Here is an 8,104-nt window from a genome sequence, read left to right on the forward strand (position 1 = left end):
TGAAAATCTATTTTCTGGTGTCATTTTACCAAAAGTAGTGCCAAGAATTTAAAAATAATTTTGAGTAACATTTAATCAACCCAAAGGGTAAAGGCTATGGCACAAATTATTTTAAAAAATAAAATATGCTGTGTCAAGTGAGCAGGAGACTAGAAGACAGGAAACTAAATGCTAGTCCAAATTACATAATTTATTCACTTTTAGGCAGTATTAACTACACATTAAAGTTAAACTTAGAAAATTCCTATAGCTACTTACATAATAATGAGAATATTATATATTCATTAGGAAACATTTATTGCAACATTGTATGTTCTATGTTACACAGAATAAAATGGTTAAGTATATATGTTATAAATCAATTCTTTTACGAAATGTCCTTGTTCTTTTTTGTATTGTTCTAAGCTCTGTCTACCAATGTTATCACAGAATAAATTCCTTATTTGAGGCCACTTCCAAATTTCTACAAGAAATTTGAGGCATGATTAATTTGTCTATGTTGTTCTTTGCTGTAATGTTTCCCACCCCTGTTTTGATATCTACCAGAAGAAAAGAATGCAGAGGGCAAAAAATCCTGGTGTGCACAGATAAGCACTGGAAGAGCTAGGAAAATTAAACACACAACTCACCTCTTCACCTCTTCAATGGAATTAGGTGTATAGCTGCTCTTCCTGAAATGCTAGGAATGTGGTTTTGCAATCTGGTGATCCTTTACCGTCTGATGAAACAGGCTCTGTCTGTATCTCCCAGAACTTGTTTTTACTTAAGTCTTTTCCCCTAAATCTTGAGCTTTGCTTTTAGACCATCAACTCCACTCTTATGAGTGATGTCACTTGTACTCTACAACAGCCTAAGTGACATCTCTGTTATCTTAACACCAGGACAATCCTGAAACCCACAGGTTCTATGTTCACCTTAGCCAAGCTCCCTAGATCCTAAATCTTGGGCTCGATCCCTGAGTCAACAGTACCCATTCTTGTGAAAGAAACCTGGTGTATTTTGTAAGCAATCTCAATGTAAACACATGTTAAAATTGTTGTGCCCTTTGGATTGAGTTAATTGTTATTGGAACGCTTTTTTATATGGATAAAGAAAAATGATCTGGGTCAGACTCTAGAAGTCCTGGTCCAGAACCAGTTACAATAAAATCAGGCTGAGCCAAGTTTCATTCTTGTCTCTTTGTGGACCATTTTTTCCCTGCCTGCTGTAAAGCCTGCAAGGGAATCACCATAAAAAAAAATCAGAAAATGTCATTCTTCCAAAGCATTTGGGGAAATATAAACTATATGGATCATGGACAGAATATGCTTAGCAGAGCAAGTTATACTTATGCATTTAGGAGTGTACATGCCTAACTATTGGCCATTCTGCTCTTTGTTACACCAATCAGGTATTTTAGGCAGACAAAGTAACACAGATTGACAGAATTAAGCAAATGCAACATAAAAGATTGCAGCATGTCATTGCATCATTAAACAAATATTCCACAGCATAATTAATCTTCCACAACATTTCCTTGATGGGAGATGTCTGTAGCTGGAGTTTCTTTCCAGGCTGGTCCCACAGTCAATTGGCTCCAAATAAGCACACAGAGACATATTAATTATAAACTGTTTGGCCAATGGCTCAGGCTTTGTATTGGCTAGCTCTCTCTTTATTATTAACTCATTTGTTATTACTCTTAAGTATTTCTGCATGGTCTTGTCTTACCAGAGGAGGGTCTGAACCTATTAATCCTTCCTTGGCTACATGGTGATGCCTCGAAGCCTCTGTCTGCCTCCTCTCCCCAGCATTCTCTTCATCTGGTAACCCTGCCTGTACTTCCTGTCTGGCAACTGGCCAATCAGTGTTCTATTCATCAAACAGTAAAAGAAACATACAGAAGGACATTCTCCCATCAGATGGATGCAATATTACCTAACAATAGAGGAATCTGGCTGCCTGGGCAATCACCCAAAGTTGCTTTGCAATGTTGGGGCATCCATCTTCAGCCTACTGGCATAGAATGCCTGGAAGACTTTTCAGTGAAGCAGGAAATTTGAAGGTGAAGGACTGCCCCACTCTGTACTGGTAAAGTTATTCAGTCACTTTCCTCCATATCCTACAGAATGGAGTATATGGCAGACTCTTCTGTCAAGTAGGAATCTTGAAGGATTGTCCCACCTTGTCTTAGCAAAATTCAATAGTCTGTCTTCTGAGTCCTGCCTGTGCAGTCAGTATAGCATACTGTCAGCACTCAAGTCAAAAGCAGATTATTGCCAAATGGCTAGCTTGCCACATTGAAAGCAAACTTCATGTGGGTTTCCTTTGATTCCCATCATCCTTTTATGAAGTAAATTGGTGCTTCCAGGAGCAGATTGTCTCATTGTCATGAATAACCTTTGTTAACAAAACATTATAGGTCTGTGAAGTGTTTGAAGACCAATATCTAAAATATATCTTTGTATGATCTTGAACACATACCTAGCATATATATGAATTTGATTTTTAAAGATGACTAACTATTGATCTGTGTTTCTTTATTTTTCTAAGTAGTTTATAATAATAGCTTGCAAAAACTAGCATGTTACCGTATATTTTAAAATGAACTGTGTAGGTAAAATATTTTAAACAAGAGTAGAAACATACATACAGTATGCTGTAACAAAAATAACATTAGGGAGGGGAGGAAATGGAATAGCAGAAATGTTGAGTTGGGGGAAGAATAGAGGAGGGCAGGATGGGAGATATCATATCAGAGGGAGCCATTATAGGTCTCAGGAGCGATGTGGTACTAGGGAGATTTCCAGAGATGTACAAGGATGACACAAACTGGCAATCTAGGCAATGGTGGAGAGGATACCCTAAATGCAGTTCCCCTATGATGAGACTGATGACTACTTTTTGTGCCATCCTAGAGCCTTCATCCAGCGGCTGATGGAAGCAGAGGCAGACATCCACAGATATACACTCAACTGAACTCTGGAACCTAGTTGCAGAGAGGGAGGAATGAAGATCCAAGGGGTCAGTACCAGGCTGGTGAAACCCACAGAAACAGCTGGCCTGAACAAGGGAGAACACATCGACCCCAGACTGCTGTCTGGGAGGCCAGCACCGGAGTGATCCAGACCGCTGAACATGGATGTCAATGAGGAGGCCTCTGTATTCTAAGGGGCCCCTGGTAGTGGATTAGTATTTTTTCCTGGTGTAAGAAGGGACTTTGAGAGTCCATCCCACCTTTTCACCTGCACACATGGGGAAGGGCCTAGGCCCAGCACAGGATGATGTGGTGGACTTTGGGGAGCCTCCATCAAGCGGACTACCCTGTCTAGGGAATGGAGGGTGGATGGGGTGGGAGGCAGATGGGAGGTTCTGGGGTAGGGCTGGGGGGAGGGGAAGGAGAGGGAGAAGGGATTGACATGTGAAGCAAGCTTGTTCCTAATTTAAACTAATAAAAAATTACAAAAATTTATTATTTTAGTTTTTTCTATTTTTTCCATTTTTTTTACTTAAATTAGAAAGAAATTGTTTTACATATCAATCCCAGTTCCCTCTCCTTCCACTCCTTCCCTGACTCCCACTAACTCCCTATCCCATACTCTTTCTGCTCCCCAGAGAAGGTGAGGCCTTCCATAGGGGGATCTTCACAGTCTGTCATATCCTTTGGAGCAGGGTCTAGGCCTTCCCCTGTGTGTCTAGGCTGAGAGAATATCCCTCTATATGGAATGGGCTCCAAATGTCCATTAACATGGTAAAGATAAATACTGATCTACTACCAGAGGCCCCATAGATTTCCAAGCCCTCCTCACTGACACCCATATTCAAGAAGTCTGGATCAGTCCTATGCTGGTTTCCCAGCTGTCAATCTGGGGTCCATGAGCTCCCACTTGTTCAGGTTAGCTGTTTCTGTGGGTTTCACCAACCTGGTCTCGACCCCTTTGCTTATCACTGTTCCTTCTCTGCAGCTGGATTCCAGTTCAATTCAGTGTTTAGTTGTGGGTATCTGCTTCTACTTTCATTAGCTACTGGATGAAGGCTCTAGGATGGCATATAAGGTAGTCATCAATCTCATTATCAGGGAAGGGCATTTAAGGAAGTCTCTCCATTATTGCTTAGACTGTTAGTTGGTGTCATCTTTGTAGACCTCTGGACATTTACCTAGTGCCAGATTTCTCTTTATTATGATAATGGCTTTCACTATGATGGTATATCTTGTCTTTCTCTCCTGTTTTTCCCTCAACTCAACCTTCCTGCTCCATCGTGTCATCCACTAACTCTCCTCTTCTCCCCTTCTCTTTTTCCAAATTCCCTCTCCCCTCCCCCTATGTTCCCAATTTGTTCAGGTGATCTTGTCCCTTTACCCTTCTCTGGGGGACCATATATGTCTCTCTTAGAGTCCTCCTTGTTTACTAGCTTCAATGGCAGTGTGGATTGTAGCACATGCTGCTACAAAGTACAAAGGCTGCTACTCCTTTGCTCAAACTCTAAAATCCATATAAGAGTGAGTACATACAATGTTTCTATTTTGGGGACTGGTTTACCTCACTCAGGATAGTTTCTTCTATTTCATTCCATTTGTTGTGAATTTCAAGATTCCATTGTTTTTTTCCACTGAGTAGTACTCCATTGTGTAAATTACCACAATTTCTCTATCCATTCTTCAGTTGAGGGGCATCCAGGTTGCTTCCAGGTTCTGACTATCACAAATAATGCTGCTATGAACACAGGTGAATTATGAATGGGCTTCTTTTGGGTATATGCTTAAGAGTGGAATTGCTGCATCTTGTGGTAGACTGATTCCCATTTTCCTGAGGAGTCACCATACTGATTTCCAAAGTGACTATACAAGTTCACACTCCCACCAGCAGTGGAGGAGTGTTCCCCTTTCTCCACTCCTCTCCAGCATAAACTATCATTGGTGTTTATGATTTTAGCCATTCTGACAGGAGTAAGATGGTATCTCAGAGTTGTTTTCATATTGAACACTTTCTTAAGTGTCTATCAGCCATTTTAGATTTCTCCATTGAGAATTCTCTATTTAGTTCTGTACCCCACTTTTTAATTAGATTATTTGTTTTTTTGGAAACTACCTTCTTGAGTTCTTTGTAAATCTTGAAGATCATCCTTCTGTCAGATGTGGGGTTGGTGAATATCTTTTCCCAGTCTGTGGGCTGCTGTTTTTACTTGTTAACTGAGTCCTTTGCCTTACAGAAACTTTTCAGTTTCAGGAGGTTCCATTTATTAATTGTTGATCTCAGTGTCTGTACTACTGGTGTTATGTTCAGGAAGCCGTCTCCTGTACTAATTCTTTCAAGGGTACTTATCACTCTCTCTTCTAATAGGTTTAGTGTAGCTGAATTTATGTTGAGCTCTTTGATCTATTTGTACTTAAGTTTTGTGCCTGGCTATAGTCATGGATCTATCTGTAGTCTTCTACATGCCAGCATCCAGTTATGCCTGCACCATTTGTTGAAGATGCTTTCTTTTTTCCATTGTATAACTTTAGCTTCTTTGTCAAAAATCAGATGTTCGTAGGTGTGTTGGTTAATATCAGGGTTTTCAATTGGATTCCATTGGTCTACCTGTCTATTTTTGTGCCAATACAAAGCTGTTTTCAGGACTATGACTCTATAATAGAGCTTAAAGTCAGGGATGGTGATGCCTGCAGAAGTTCCTTTATTGTACAGTGTGTTTTGGCTATACTGGGATTTTTGTTTCTCCATATAAAGTTGAGTATTGTTCTTTCAATGTCTGTGAAGAATTGTGTGTTTCATTGAATCTGTAGATTGCTTTTGGCAAAACTGTCAATTTTACTGTGTTGATTCTACCTATCCAAGAGCATGGGAGATCTTTGCATTTTGTGGCATCTTCTTTCATTTCTTTCTTTAAAGTCTCCAAGTTCTTACTATATAGGTCTTTCACTCATTTGGTTAGTGTTACCCTAAAGTATTTTATGTTGTTTTGGCTATTGCAAAGGGTGATATTTCTCTGATTTCTTTCTCAGCACTTTTATTGTCTGTATATAGTAGGGCTACAGATTTTTTTGAGTTAATCTTGTATCCTGCCACTTTGCTGAAGGTGTTTATCAGCTGGAGGAGTTCCCTGGTAGAGTTTTTTGGGTCACTTATATAAACTATCGTATCATCTGCATCATCCCCTGAAGAAGGAAAGGGGGACAAGAACCCCTGAGCAAATGGGGTTCTTGGGAGCATGGGGTATGGAGAGAGGAGGGAGGTGGGAATGAGAGAGGGGGAGATGTGGAAGGAGGAGGAGTACAGGAGGACTGAGACAGGGGAGGAATTGGGGAGGGCAAGAAAGGAGATGCCTTGATAGAGGAAGCCAGTATAGGTTTGGAGAGAGGTCTGGCACAAAGGAAATGTTAGGAGACCCACAGGGATGACCCCAACTAAGAATCTAGGCAGTGGTGGAGAGGCTGCCTTTGATGCCTTTCCCCTATAATGAGATTGATGATTACCTTGGTTGCCATTCCTAGAGCCTTCATCCAGTAGATGTTTGGAGTGGAAACAGGCACCCACACCTGAACACTGAGCCATACTCCTGGAATCCATTTGTGGAGAGGCAAGAGGGATGAGCAAAGGAGCCAAGAAGGTGCTGAAGAAACTCGCAGAAACAGTTGACCTGACCTCGTGAGAGCATGGAAACCCTAGTCGTAAATCTGGGGAACCAACATTGGTACCAACTAAGCCCTCTGAATGTGGGTACCAGCCAGATCAGGGCAGTCTAGGTGACCTCTAACAGTGGAGCCAGTGTTTATCCCTGGAGCACAAATGGACTTTGGGGGCCCATTCCCTATGGAGGGATACTATTGCAGCCCAGATATGGGAAGGAGGACCTGGGCCCTCCCCGAAATGATGTGAAGAACTTTTATGGTCCCCTATGGAGGGCCTCACTATCCCAGGGGAGTGGGTGGGGTGGGTTGGGGGGTTGGTGAAGAGCATGGGAGGATGGGAGGGTGAGGGAATGGGGTGATTGATATGTAAATAAGAGTGCTCTAAAATAAAAAAGAACATTTAAAAAACTTCACAGCCATTTCTTTGGTACACATTAATGTCAAAATATTTGTATCGCAAAAGGAGCAAATGTTTCAGGATTCTTACTCATTCTTACTCTTTATCGTGTTTTTTATTTTCTTTTGTCTCCTTTTATTAAAAATGTATTTTTCTCATACAATATAATCTGAATATAGTTTCCCCTCCCTCTGCTCCTCCCAGGTCCTTCCCACTTCCTCTCCAATCCAGATCTACTCCTCTTCTGTGTCACATTAGAAAAGAACAGGTTTCCAATAAACAACAAATAACAAAACAACATTAATAGCATAAAACACAGAAAGATAGAACAAAAAATCATCATATAGAAGTTGGGCAAAGCTTAGCCAGTCATTGGTAGTGCACGCTTTTAATTTCAGCACTTGAGAGGCAGAGTCAGATGGATGTCTTCGAGTTCAAGACCAGCTTGGTCTACAGAGAGAGTTCCGGGATAGGCTCTAAAGCTACACAGAGAAACCCTGTCTCAAAAACCAAAAAGAAAAAGAAGAAGAAGAGGAGGAGGATGAAGAGGAGGAGGAGGAGGAGAATGAAGAGTAGGATATTTTATTTTCACAAGTGTCATGAGACAAGCAACGGCAAAGGAACCTGGTTTTTGTGAAATAGCTCATGTTTGGATCTCAGAAATGACTCTTACCAATGAAATCTTAGAGATTAGTTAACAGATTATTTCGGAGGTAAATAAGAATAAGTTCTCAAGCTGAAGCTAAAATAAAACTAACAACTTATTTGGAGTGAGGATTGGATTGTAAATTAAAGCACAGCATACAATTCAATACATTTCAAAAATGACTCGGCAATAGGATAAAGTTCAAATCAGGTAAAAGCAACCATATTAAAAGAGCATGCTCACCTAGATCTCAGAAAATTAGCTATTATTTTAATGACTCCCAAAGAAATGAAAATTAGTAATTATGCAGTTGTTGTGGGCTGACAAGTGTGTGTGTCCCTTCAGAACAGGAAAGCAAATAGATATGGAGACCATCAGTGCACATAACTTTGTAGATGTACGTCTCAAGGTGTGCTAACAACTCACTTTAAAAGTTAAAAAACTAGTATTA

The sequence above is a fragment of the Cricetulus griseus genome, assembly GCF_003668045.3.
Source record: "Cricetulus griseus strain 17A/GY chromosome 1 unlocalized genomic scaffold, alternate assembly CriGri-PICRH-1.0 chr1_0, whole genome shotgun sequence".
NCBI lineage: Eukaryota > Metazoa > Chordata > Mammalia > Rodentia > Cricetidae > Cricetulus > Cricetulus griseus.